Source organism: Pseudophryne corroboree, chromosome 2 (genome assembly GCF_028390025.1).
Source record: "Pseudophryne corroboree isolate aPseCor3 chromosome 2, aPseCor3.hap2, whole genome shotgun sequence".
NCBI lineage: Eukaryota > Metazoa > Chordata > Amphibia > Anura > Myobatrachidae > Pseudophryne > Pseudophryne corroboree.
In genome coordinates this window covers 196,643,139-196,657,823 of record NC_086445.1, presented here as the reverse complement: position 1 = coordinate 196,657,823, position 14,685 = coordinate 196,643,139, and the positions used below count along the sequence as shown (strand labels likewise).

General features: G+C 42.5%; 1 protein-coding gene and 2 non-coding genes across 3 annotated transcripts in view; 2 read left to right on the top strand and 1 right to left on the bottom strand.

Moving 5' to 3' along the window:
- NCKAP1L (NCK associated protein 1 like) overlaps positions 1-14,685 on the bottom strand; it is a 616,762-nt gene that overhangs the window by 54,537 nt on the left and 547,540 nt on the right. The window lies entirely within an intron of this gene.
- LOC135054178 (5S ribosomal RNA) lies at positions 5,272-5,390 on the top strand. Its single transcript, XR_010243412.1, has one exon. It is a non-coding gene; the product is annotated as a 5S ribosomal RNA (ribosomal RNA).
- Positions 11,739-11,857, top strand: LOC135054064 (5S ribosomal RNA). The gene has a single exon (XR_010243334.1). It is a non-coding gene; the product is annotated as a 5S ribosomal RNA (ribosomal RNA).

The following is a 14,685-nucleotide window of genomic DNA, read 5'->3' as shown; positions in this document are numbered from 1 at the left end:
GAAGAAATGCTGGTGAAACCAGGTGAATATGTGGTCACTCAGGTAATGCAGTTTTTAAAAAAAACTCAGGATGAAGTTTGAAAATTGTAAAATTATGTGGTGAGGTGTCAAATTCACCAAAACTGCACAAACATATATCTGTTGACCAAATGTATCATAGGATATTTGCCTTGCAACCCCAGATAGGATATAGAATGCTATAATAGGTATATGTTAATTCTATGCATGCATCAATTGCTGTGAGGAGGCAGGAATAGAAATAGATGGGAACCAACACATTCATAAATATAACAGATATATTAGTCATATGTGTGAACTGGTAACGCTTTAAAATATAAGCTGATTTCCAATAGTATGCTAGATGCTAGATAAATGCTAATGCAGACCTCTGATCAATCACCCCTATGCTGTACACTCAATGCAAGATAATTAAGACAGTGCTGCTGAGAATTGCAATAGGAGTTGCTATCCGTGGCATGCAGCCACTGGATAGTGGGGCTTACGGTTTCACCAGAGATATGAGGAAGCCAAGAGAGCAAGAAAGGTAAATATGGCTAAATGCCAAGATGCGGTAGTGTCGACGAGACCCCTGTTCCTGGATGCGGAAGACGCGTTTCGCCCTGGGGCTTGTTCACTTCCGGGTTCCGTGCTGTCCAGTGTGGGGAGAGGGCTTTTATGTCCGCCCCTGTTAGAGCTTGGCCAATCCGGAGATGTCGTCTGGTGGGTGTGATCTCCCCATGTGTGTAGTTGCTAGGAGACCGCAGTAATGAAGACGTCAGATCGGGAGGCGGAAGATGCGTCACCCATCGCGAGATCGCGGACGCCATCTTGGATATGGGAAAAATACCCTTACAATTAGGATTTGTGTGGGCGGTTGCTAAGAGACTACAATAGCGAAGCTAAGACGTCAGATCGGGAGGCGGGAGATGCATCACCCATCGCGAGATTGCGGACGTCATCATGGATATGGGAGGAATACCATTGAGATCAAGATTAGTGTGGACGGTTGCTAAGAGACTACCATAGCGGAGCTGAGACGTCATAACCGGAGGGCTGAAAACATTTGGTGATAGTAGATCGCTATTTTAGATGTGGGAAATAATAGGCCGTAAATAGGTAGCAAATGCCCTTATTACATAGCTTCACTGTAAAAATGCTAATCTTACAGATTGATAATGACAGGCGATATGATTAAAAGAAAAGTACAAGAGAACTGAGAAAAGGGGGATGAAAGATTATAATGCATTAAAATAAATGAAATGAATAAAATACATGTGAATGAATATACATAATGATGATGTAAATAATGATAAAACTGCTGGATTCAAGGGGGTATGTGGAATAAGGAATAGGCTGGATAGGCCTAGTGGAAATTAGTGAGGGATAAGCTGTGCGTGCCTCGAGCAATGGTGAGTGGAAGGTGAATGCAGGAGTAGAGGGGTCAAGGGATAACTATTATGGTACCTGAGGAAATAAATGTAGGTGTATGTGGGGAAACCAATAAATGTGTGCAGTGAAGAAACCACATGATAGGGGAATAATTGAAAACGGGGATTAGTTGTGGGTGCATTGGTGTGCAGTGACCACGGGCAAAAACAAAAATGATTTATTTTGAATTTACAAAGATTTAAGGGAGGTGAGGGGTAGGTATACCTGATTGGTTGTTGATGGGGGGAGGCCGGGGGTTAATGAGGTGAATGTTGGCTGGTGGTGGAGAATTAAAACTAGGGGTGAGGAGGAATGATGGGTTGTGAAGAGATGTGACATGGTGTCGGAATGTGATGTAGATAAAAAGTAAAAATGTGCATATAATATACATGCAATTGAAGGTGTGTGTGTATGAATCACCTGTGAGAAAAATACTGGATAAAATTATTAATAAAGATTCTAAGATGTATATGGTAGTTGAGAGGCTGATGAAATATTATTTACAGGAAAACTCCGTAGTTAATGGTTTCATTCAGACCGAAGGGTTTCAGGCTGTTCAAGCGGAAGATCCATTCACTTTCCTTTTTGTATAATTCTTTGGTTATGTCTCCTCCCCGTATTCCGAGATGTACTCGATCTAAACAGAAGGTCTTGAACCCTTTGATGGATCCTTTATGAACAGAGTTGAAATGTCTCGCTACCGATGTGAGCTGTTTCATTCTGTTAAGATCTCTGGAGGCATTGCGGATGTTACCAAGGTGTTCTAAGATTCTTTCTTTCCATTTACGTGTAGTCATGCCTACATACTTGAGATTACACTCACACGTTATGCAATATATCACCGCCTGCGTATTACAGTTAAAGAAGTGTTGTAGCTTGACCGACTGGTCAAACCTGTCGATGACCGTGTTGGTTTGCAAGATTTGAGGGCATGATTTGCAATGGCCGCAGGGAAAAGAACCTGTGATAGAAGGTTTTTTGGTATTTGAGGAGATCAAATGGCTGTGCACTAGATGGTCTCTCATATTTTTTGATCTGCGCCAGCTCATTTGCAGTGGGGAGTCAAAGAGGGGTGCCAAATCTGGATCCAATTGTAAAATAGGGAGATGTCTGGTTATTGCTCCCTTCAACTTCCTCCATTCAGGGCAGAAAGTTCCAATAAAGCGGACAGTGTCTTCCTGCTCCGTACTCTTATTTTTCTTACCAAAAATCAGACTCTCTCTTTTGGTTGCTGCTATAGCAGTATATGCCCGCTTGAGTGAGCGTCTGCTGTAGCCTCTATCCAGGAGGCGGTTAGTTAGTTCCAAGCTTTTGGCCTTGAAGGTAGAGTCTTCTGAGCAGTTGCGTCTCAGGCGTAGGTATTCCCCTTTGGGGATGTTTTCCACGGTAGGCGGAAAATGGGAGCTTGTTTGGTGAAGGAGACTGTTAGTAGCAGTCTCCTTCCGGAATAATTCCGTTTCTAGAAATCCTGCATTGGATTTGTAGATACTGAGGTCTAAGAATGGTACTCTTGTTGGGCTGATGAAGTGTGTCAGAGTAATATTGAGTTCTTGGATCTTCCGCTTGAACAGCCTGAAACCCTTCGGTCTGAATGAAACCATTAACTACGGAGTTTTCCTGTAAATAATATTTCATCAGCCTCTCAACTACCATATACATCTTAGAATCTTTATTAATAATTTTATCCAGTATTTTTCTCACAGGTGATTCATACACACACACCTTCAATTGCATGTATATTATATGCACATTTTTACTTTTTATCTACATCACATTCCGACACCATGTCACATCTCTTCACAACCCATCATTCCTCCTCACCCCTAGTTTTAATTCTCCACCACCAGCCAACATTCACCTCATTAACCCCCGGCCTCCCCCCATCAACAACCAATCAGGTATACCTACCCCTCACCTCCCTTAAATCTTTGTAAATTCAAAATAAATCATTTTTGTTTTTGCCCGTGGTCACTGCACACCAATGCACCCACAACTAATCCCCGTTTTCAATTATTCCCCTATCATGTGGTTTCTTCACTGCACACATTTATTGGTTTCCCCACATACACCTACATTTATTTCCTCAGGTACCATAATAGTTATCCCTTGACCCCTCTACTCCTGCATTCACCTTCCACTCACCATTGCTCGAGGCACGCACAGCTTATCCCTCACTAATTTCCACTAGGCCTATCCAGCCTATTCCTTATTCCACATACCCCCTTGAATCCAGCAGTTTTATCATTATTTACATCATCATTATGTATATTCATTCACATGTATTTTATTCATTTAATTTATTTTAATGCATTATAATCTTTCATCCCCCTTTTCTCAGTTCTCTTGTACTTTTCTTTTAATCATATCGCCTGTCATTATCAATCTGTAAGATTAGCATTTTTACAGTGAAGCTATGTAATAAGGGCATTTGCTACCTATTTACGGCCTATTATTTCCCACATCTAAAATAGCGATCTACTATCACCAAATGTTTTCAGCCCTCCGGTTATGACGTCTCAGCTCCGCTATGGTAGTCTCTTAGCAACCGTCCACACTAATCTTGATCTCAATGGTATTCCTCCCATATCCATGATGACGTCCGCAATCTCGCGATGGGTGATGCATCTCCCGCCTCCCGATCTGACGTCTTAGCTTCGCTATTGTAGTCTCTTAGCAACCGCCCACACAAATCCTAATTGTAAGGGTATTTTTCCCATATCCAAGATGGCGTCCGCGATCTCGCGATGGGTGACGCATCTTCCGCCTCCCGATCTGACGTCTTCATTACTGCGGTCTCCTAGCAACTACACACATGGGGAGATCACACCCACCAGACGACATCTCCGGATTGGCCAAGCTCTAACAGGGGCGGACATAAAAGCCCTCTCCCCACACTGGACAGCACGGAACCCGGAAGTGAACAAGCCCCAGGGCGAAACGCGTCTTCCGCATCCAGGAACAGGGGTCTCGTCGACACTACCGCATCTTGGCATTTAGCCATATTTACCTTTCTTGCTCTCTTGGCTTCCTCATATCTCTGGTGAAACCGTAAGCCCCACTATCCAGTGGCTGCATGCCACGGATAGCAACTCCTATTGCAATTCTCAGCAGCACTGTCTTAATTATCTTGCATTGAGTGTACAGCATAGGGGTGATTGATCAGAGGTCTGCATTAGCATTTATCTAGCATCTAGCATACTATTGGAAATCAGCTTATATTTTAAAGCGTTACCAGTTCACACATATGACTAATATATCTGTTATATTTATGAATGTGTTGGTTCCCATCTATTTCTATTCCTGCCTCCTCACAGCAATTGATGCATGCATAGAATTAACATATACCTATTATAGCATTCTATATCCTATCTGGGGTTGCAAGGCAAATATCCTATGATACATTTGGTCAACAGATATATGTTTGTGCAGTTTTGGTGAATTTGACACCTCACCACATAATTTTACAATTTTCAAACTTCATCCTGAGTTTTTTTTAAAAACTGCATTACCTGAGTGACCACATATTCACCTGGTTTCACCAGCATTTCTTCTTATATACTATCTGTTTGGACAATCATAATATACCAGCAGTCATGGATTTCTCTGTCTGTGAATTCTAGTATCAATTCTCACAAGTCCAATCTTCGATAGATCACCACTTTTTCGTGGACTCTCATTCACGATTCCCGGTACACTGCACCACGTGAGTGGGAATTTCGGATCGGGTCTAACGTGAAAAGCAGATCCACCCATTTACACGATCTTCTATCTATTTCTTCTCTGTCGGTCCTAATTTTCATTATTCATATATAGGTGCACTCTCATTGGTGTTCACATAAAATTCTCTACTACCATACCACGCTGCCAGCGCCCGATCTCGTCTGATCTTGGAAGCTAAACAGCGTTGGGCCAGGTCAGTACCAGGAAGGGAGACCACCTGTGAATACCTGGTGTTGTAGAGTAGGATTTTCCTCACTTATGTGGCAGTAACACCAACAGCAGTATCACCACTTTTTTCTATCCAATAACCTCCAGACCTATCGGTCACGGGCACCATCTACTTGAGGTGCCATACCTGCCTCTACCGTTATCATTGTCTTGAATTCAGATAGGTGCATGTCGTCTTTTTTCCTGTACTATACCCAGAGGAGTGACTTCTGATCATTTCTCTAATTTTCTATAAGCCATAAGAGCATAGCTATTAATTTTGTGTCTCGACCACCCTGTGGTTCCATCAATACAGCAAGCCTGTACTGGTCAAGGGGAATGGGGGTATGACCAACTAATGTCTACCACCCTTTCACACACTCTTTACCAATAAGAGACCAGAACATTTTATTTTACCAAGATGCTTTCTATGTTGCATTTTGAAGGATAGATCTCCGGTAATAACCTTTTTTGTAATAAAAGCTAATAAAAGTTATGTTTTAAATATTTCATCTTAATTATCTCATCAAATTTATTTTTTTCTACAAGAGTGCGCCCACACAAGAGCCTTCTTTTCTCTCCCCATTGTATTAAAGTTCGCATACTTTCTGGCTCTGGGTGCACCACCAACTAGGACATAATTAACATCTACACGTATATTTCATACAATATTGAAAGGGCTAATTTTTTGCCCCTTTTCTCCCCTATTTTCTTAGGGTAACCTATTGTCCAAATTTGGTTTTCTCTTCTCTAATGCTAGCATTTTTCCTGATTAGTCCATCCGGTGCCGGATCGCCCTAGGTTTCTGTATAGTATTCTCTACTGTTGCATAAACAGTCTCTGATCCTTGGCACGGTCTTCTTTATCTCATTATATGATAACGTTTTCCTTACCGGATCTGTTCATTTTAGCAGTAACATTTTTACTTAATCTTTTGAAGCAGTCTTGATTATGACCACTTTTTCATTAAAAGCGGAGCTAACAAAACGACAAAATCCGGAGACTTTTGGGGATTTCTTCTCAGAAAACTTCGAAGAATCCCCCACTGATTCAGACTGGAAAACCACTTTTTCTAGATTACAAAAAAGCTTACAGAAAAGGACTCGCCTATCGTGGGACATTACCACACTACAGAATTATATTAAACACAAGATCGTGCCCCGGGGGTTGAGACCCAAAATATTCCCCTCTTTTCCATTGGCTACGGAGAACTTGAAGACTGAGTGGGAGACAGCACTCTTGAAGTGTTCCCAAGAACTATTACATCTCTTGGTCAAACATGACACACTACTCATAGACCAAGTGGAAAAAGAAATAGAGGAATTGGGTCATAACCTAGAAACTTGGGAAAAAGATTTGTCTTTTCAGACAGCTTTTGAGAAACATCAAAAAGAACTCAAGTTATATGAACAAACAATAGCAGATCGGAAGCGGAACAAATTTATCAGGGACAAACGAGATTTCTCACGTGGGGACATTTTTAGGTGGAATTCCATACCCCAGAGCAGGAATCGAAGACAGAGGGACGACTCGACTTTCTCAGAATTTGAATCTTCAAATAGTGGAGATTCGTCTAGTGAGACTTCAGACAACGCCAGACTCAATCAGAGAGAAGGAGAATTTTCCCCACGTTTTTTAGGCCAGGGTTCGAAACAAAGAGGCCGGGACAAAAATCAAGGAAAACCCGGCGGGGGGGAAAGAAGAGGCGACAGACGCAACCCCGACTGGGACCTATCAAGGACCGCCAGGTATCCGGCCAGACAGAGGAAGACGTTAAGATAACTCACCCTTCCTCATCCTCCCTACAGGTCATAAACCTATCGGGTAGACCCCTCTCATCCTCACATATGGATGTGTTAGCCAAAGGCCTCTCTTTCTCACCCTCGAGATCATTTAACAGATTCTGCTGGGAGAAAGATCTCAGATTATTTGGCAGAAAACTCCTTCTAAAAAAGTTCTTTGCAAAACACCATGCAAGACGAGATAGTGATAACATCACAGACTTATCCCCTGAAGAGCTCCAAACAGTCCAAATCCTGGAGGACCTACTAGTGGAATCGAACATACAAGATAGCACTCCTTGCCGAGCTAAATGTAAACCCAAGTCTTCATTTTTCCCACCCGATAATACCAGCCCGGAAATTAGGGTTTTTCTTAACAGGGTGTCGAAAGAATTTGACGATATTTACGTCCGAATCAAAACTTCCCATCAATATCCAACTAGAAATCTCAACTTTCAAGAAAGGAAAGCATTACGTGAGATGGAAACATGGAGAGACGTAATTATCAAACCTTCGGACAAGGGTGGTAACATTGTGCTATGGCCGTTAGAAATGTATATCACGGAAGCACATAGACAACTGTTTAACCCCCTTTGCTATCAGAAACTTCTCAACGATCCCACCAAAAGGTTCCAAAAAGCCTATACCTCTTTAATACAAGAGGCTGCTACACAGGGAACCATTACCAAACAAGAAGCAGCATATCTGACTGTCCAAAACCCGAGAACTCCAACTTTCTATCTTCTTCCGAAGATTCATAAAGACATCCAGGTGCCACCTGGCAGACCGATAATGTCGGGTAATGGAGGACTGCTGGAGCAGCCGAGTCGCTTTCTAGATTTACATCTACGTGACTTCGTCCTTGACTTACCATCCTATCTACAAGACACTGCTGACTTATTGCGAAAAATTCACAACATCCACTTTGAGGACGACTTCCTCCTAGCAACCTTGGATGTTGAGGCACTTTATTCTAGCATCAATCATCAACAAGGTTTGTCTGCAACCAAATTCTTTTTGGACCAAACTGGGTCCAATGATTTTTCTGATTTTCTTTTACAGTTACTCACCTTTGTCCTCTCCAAAAACTATTTTGTGTTTCAAGACCAGTTTTTCTTACAAATCAGGGGAACTGCTATGGGGGCAGCATGTGCACCTACATATGCAAATCTCTTTTTGGGGTGGTGGGAGCATTTCCACGTGTTCAACATCTGCAATGAAAAATACACCACACATATAATACTGTGGCTAAGATACATCGATGATGTCTTCCTGATTTGGAATGGCAATAAGAGCTTACTCTTGGAGTTCATTCAGATTCTTAACCATAATGAACTCAATATTACTCTGACACACTTCATCAGCCCAACAAGAGTACCATTCTTAGACCTCAGTATCTACAAATCCAATGCAGGATTTCTAGAAACGGAATTATTCCGGAAGGAGACTGCTACTAACAGTCTCCTTCACCAAACAAGCTCCCATTTTCCGCCTACCGTGGAAAACATCCCCAAAGGGGAATACCTACGCCTGAGACGCAACTGCTCAGAAGACTCTACCTTCAAGGCCAAAAGCTTGGAACTAACTAACCGCCTCCTGGATAGAGGCTACAGCAGACGCTCACTCAAGCGGGCATATACTGCTATAGCAGCAACCAAAAGAGAGAGTCTGATTTTTGGTAAGAAAAATAAGAGTACGGAGCAGGAAGACACTGTCCGCTTTATTGGAACTTTCTGCCCTGAATGGAGGAAGTTGAAGGGAGCAATAACCAGACATCTCCCTATTTTACAATTGGATCCAGATTTGGCACCCCTCTTTGACTCCCCACTGCAAATGAGCTGGCGCAGATCAAAAAATATGAGAGACCATCTAGTGCACAGCCATTTGATCTCCTCAAATACCAAAAAACCTTCTATCACAGGTTCTTTTCCCTGCGGCCATTGCAAATCATGCCCTCAAATCTTGCAAACCAACACGGTCATCGACAGGTTTGACCAGTCGGTCAAGCTACAACACTTCTTTAACTGTAATACGCAGGCGGTGATATATTGCATAACGTGTGAGTGTAATCTCAAGTATGTAGGCATGACTACACGTAAATGGAAAGAAAGAATCTTAGAACACCTTGGTAACATCCGCAATGCCTCCAGAGATCTTAACAGAATGAAACAGCTCACATCGGTAGCGAGACATTTCAACTCTGTTCATAAAGGATCCATCAAAGGGTTCAAGACCTTCTGTTTAGATCGAGTACATCTCGGAATACGGGGAGGAGACATAACCAAAGAATTATACAAAAAGGAAAGTGAATGGATCTTCCGCTTGAACAGCCTGAAACCCTTCGGTCTGAATGAAACCATTAACTACGGAGTTTTCCTGTAAATAATATTTCATCAGCCTCTCAACTACCATATACATCTTAGAATCTTTATTAATAATTTTATCCAGTATTTTTCTCACAGGTGATTCATACACACACACCTTCAATTGCATGTATATTATATGCACATTTTTACTTTTTATCTACATCACATTCCGACACCATGTCACATCTCTTCACAACCCATCATTCCTCCTCACCCCTAGTTTTAATTCTCCACCACCAGCCAACATTCACCTCATTAACCCCCGGCCTCCCCCCATCAACAACCAATCAGGTATACCTACCCCTCACCTCCCTTAAATCTTTGTAAATTCAAAATAAATCATTTTTGTTTTTGCCCGTGGTCACTGCACACCAATGCACCCACAACTAATCCCCGTTTTCAATTATTCCCCTATCATGTGGTTTCTTCACTGCACACATTTATTGGTTTCCCCACATACACCTACATTTATTTCCTCAGGTACCATAATAGTTATCCCTTGACCCCTCTACTCCTGCATTCACCTTCCACTCACCATTGCTCGAGGCACGCACAGCTTATCCCTCACTAATTTCCACTAGGCCTATCCAGCCTATTCCTTATTCCACATACCCCCTTGAATCCAGCAGTTTTATCATTATTTACATCATCATTATGTATATTCATTCACATGTATTTTATTCATTTAATTTATTTTAATGCATTATAATCTTTCATCCCCCTTTTCTCAGTTCTCTTGTACTTTTCTTTTAATCATATCGCCTGTCATTATCAATCTGTAAGATTAGCATTTTTACAGTGAAGCTATGTAATAAGGGCATTTGCTACCTATTTACGGCCTATTATTTCCCACATCTAAAATAGCGATCTACTATCACCAAATGTTTTCAGCCCTCCGGTTATGACGTCTCAGCTCCGCTATGGTAGTCTCTTAGCAACCGTCCACACTAATCTTGATCTCAATGGTATTCCTCCCATATCCATGATGACGTCCGCAATCTCGCGATGGGTGATGCATCTCCCGCCTCCCGATCTGACGTCTTAGCTTCGCTATTGTAGTCTCTTAGCAACCGCCCACACAAATCCTAATTGTAAGGGTATTTTTCCCATATCCAAGATGGCGTCCGCGATCTCGCGATGGGTGACGCATCTTCCGCCTCCCGATCTGACGTCTTCATTACTGCGGTCTCCTAGCAACTACACACATGGGGAGATCACACCCACCAGACGACATCTCCGGATTGGCCAAGCTCTAACAGGGGCGGACATAAAAGCCCTCTCCCCACACTGGACAGCACGGAACCCGGAAGTGAACAAGCCCCAGGGCGAAACGCGTCTTCCGCATCCAGGAACAGGGGTCTCGTCGACACTACCGCATCTTGGCATTTAGCCATATTTACCTTTCTTGCTCTCTTGGCTTCCTCATATCTCTGGTGAAACCGTAAGCCCCACTATCCAGTGGCTGCATGCCACGGATAGCAACTCCTATTGCAATTCTCAGCAGCACTGTCTTAATTATCTTGCATTGAGTGTACAGCATAGGGGTGATTGATCAGAGGTCTGCATTAGCATTTATCTAGCATCTAGCATACTATTGGAAATCAGCTTATATTTTAAAGCGTTACCAGTTCACACATATGACTAATATATCTGTTATATTTATGAATGTGTTGGTTCCCATCTATTTCTATTCCTGCCTCCTCACAGCAATTGATGCATGCATAGAATTAACATATACCTATTATAGCATTCTATATCCTATCTGGGGTTGCAAGGCAAATATCCTATGATACATTTGGTCAACAGATATATGTTTGTGCAGTTTTGGTGAATTTGACACCTCACCACATAATTTTACAATTTTCAAACTTCATCCTGAGTTTTTTTTAAAAACTGCATTACCTGAGTGACCACATATTCACCTGGTTTCACCAGCATTTCTTCTTATATACTATCTGTTTGGACAATCATAATATACCAGCAGTCATGGATTTCTCTGTCTGTGAATTCTAGTATCAATTCTCACAAGTCCAATCTTCGATAGATCACCACTTTTTCGTGGACTCTCAGTCACGATTCCCGGTACACTGCACCACGTGAGTGGGAATTTCGGATCGGGTCTAACGTGAAAAGCAGATCCACCCATTTACACGATCTTCTATCTATTTCTTCTCTGTCGGTCCTAATTTTCATTATTCATATATAGGTGCACCTTCATTGGTGTTCACATAAAATTCTCTACTACCATACCACGCTGCCAGCGCCCGATCTCGTCTGATCTTGGAAGCTAAACAGCGTTGGGCCAGGTCAGTACCAGGAAGGGAGACCACCTGTGAATACCTGGTGTTGTAGAGTAGGATTTTCCTCACTTATGTGGCAGTAACACCAACAGCAGTATCACCACTTTTTTCTATCCAATAACCTCCAGACCTATCGGTCACGGGCACCATCTACTTGAGGTGCCATACCTGCCTCTACCGTTATCATTGTCTTGAATTCAGATAGGTGCATGTCGTCTTTTTTCCTGTACTATACCCAGAGGAGTGACTTCTGATCATTTCTCTAATTTTCTATAAGCCATAAGAGCATAGCTATTAATTTTGTGTCTCGACCACCCTGTGGTTCCATCAATACAGCAAGCCTGTACTGGTCAAGGGGAATGGGGGTATGACCAACTAATGTCTACCACCCTTTCACACACTCTTTACCAATAAGAGACCAGAACATTTTATTTTACCAAGATGCTTTCTATGTTGCATTTTGAAGGATAGATCTCCGGTAATAACCTTTTTTGTAATAAAAGCTAATAAAAGTTATGTTTTAAATATTTCATCTTAATTATCTCATCAAATTTATTTTTTTCTACAAGAGTGCGCCCACACAAGAGCCTTCTTTTCTCTCCCCATTGTATTAAAGTTCGCATACTTTCTGGCTCTGGGTGCACCACCAACTAGGACAAAATTAACATCTACACGTATATTTCATACAATATTGAAAGGGCTAATTTTTTGCCCCTTTTCTCCCCTATTTTCTTAGGGTAACCTATTGTCCAAATTTGGTTTTCTCTTCTCTAATGCTAGCATTTTTCCTGATTAGTCCATCCGGTGCCGGATCGCCCTAGGTTTCTGTACAGTACGGTAGTCCACGGCTGTAGCTACCTCTGTGTCGGCACTCGGCAGTCCATCCATAATTGTATACCACCTACCCGTGGTTTTTTTTTTCTTTCTTCTTGATACATACTACTATAGTAGCTTACTGTAGCAGTCTGCGGTGCTGCTGAGCTGACAGTGTCCAGCAGGTCCGTCATCAGTCATCATTACCTAATAAATATATATCTACCTGTCCGGCTGCAGTACTAGTGATATTATATATACATATATATATATTGATTTCATATCATTATCATCCAGTCTATATTAGCAGCAGACACAGTACGTTAGTCCACGGCTGTAGCTACCTCTGTGACGGCACTCGGCAGTCCATCCATAATTGTATACCACCTACCCGTGGTTTTTTTTTTTTCTTTCTTCTTTATACATACTACTATAGTAGCTTACTGTAGCAGTCTGCGGTGCTGCTGAGCTGACAGTGTCCAGCAGGTCCGTCATCAGTCATCATTACCTAATAAATATATATCTACCTGTCCGGCTGCAGTACTAGTGATATTATATAAACATATATATATTGATTTCATATCATTATCATCCAGTCTATATTAGCAGCAGACACAGTACGTTAGTCCACGGCTGTAGATACCTCTGTGTCGGCACTCGGCAGTCCATCCATAATTGTATACCACCTACCCGTGGTTTTTTTTTTTCTTTCTTCTTTATACATACTACTATAGTAGCTTACTGTAGCAGTCTGCGGTGCTGCTGAGCTGACAGTGTCCAGCAGGTCCGTCATCAGTCATTACATAATAAATATATATACCTGTCCGGCTGCAGTACTAGTGATATTATATATATATATATTGATTTCATCTCATTATCATCCAGTCTATATTAGCAGCAGACACAGTACGGTAGTCCACGGCTGTAGCTACCTCTGTGTCGGCAGTCGCTCGTCCATCCATAAGTATACTAGTATCCATCCATCTCCATTGTTTACCTGAGGTGCCTTTTAGTTGTGCCTATTAAAATATGGAGAACAAAAATGTTGAGGTTCCAAAATTAGGGAAAGATCAAGATCCACTTCCACCTCGTGCTGAAGCTGCTGCCACTAGTCATGGCCGAGACGATGAAATGCCAGCAACGTCGTCTGCCAAGGCCGATGCCCAATGTCATAGTACAGAGCATGTAAAATCCAAAACACCAAATATCAGTAAAAAAAGGACTCCAAAATCTAAAATAAAATTGTCGGAGGAGAAGCGTAAACTTGCCAATATGCCATTTACCACACGGAGTGGCAAGGAACGGCTGAGGCCCTGGCCTATGTTCATGGCTAGTGGTTCAGCTTCACATGAGGATGGAAGCACTCAGCCTCTCGCTAGAAAACTGAAAAGACTCAAGCTGGCAAAAGCACCGCAAAGAACTGTGCGTTCTTCGAAATCCCAAATCCACAAGGAGAGTCCAATTGTGTCGGTTGCGATGCCTGACCTTCCCAACACTGGACGTGAAGAGCATGCGCCTTCCACCATTTGCACGCCCCCTGCAAGTGCTGGAAGGAGCACCCGCAGTCCAGTTCCTGATAGTCAGATTGAAGATGTCAGAGTTGAAGTACACCAGGATGAGGAGGATATGGGTGTTGCTGGCGCTGGGGAGGAAATTGACAAGGAGGATTCTGATGGTGAGGTGGTTTGTTTAAGTCAGGCACCCGGGGAGACACCTGTTGTCCGTGGGAGGAATAGGGCCGTTGACATGCCTGGTGAAAATACCAAAAAAATCAGCTCTTCGGTGTGGAAGTATTTCACCAGAAATGCGGACAACATTTGTCAAGCCGTGTGTTGCCTTTGTCAAGCTGTAATAAGTAGGGGTAAGGACGTTAACCACCTCGGAACATCCTCCCTTATACGTCACCTGCAGCGCATTCATAATAAGTCAGTGACAAGTTCAAAAACTTTGGGCGACAGCGGAAGCAGTCCACTGACCTGTAAATCCCTTCCTCTTGTAACCAAGCTCACGCAAACCACCCCACCAACTCCCTCAGTGTCAATTTCCTCCTTCCCCAGGAATGCCAATAGT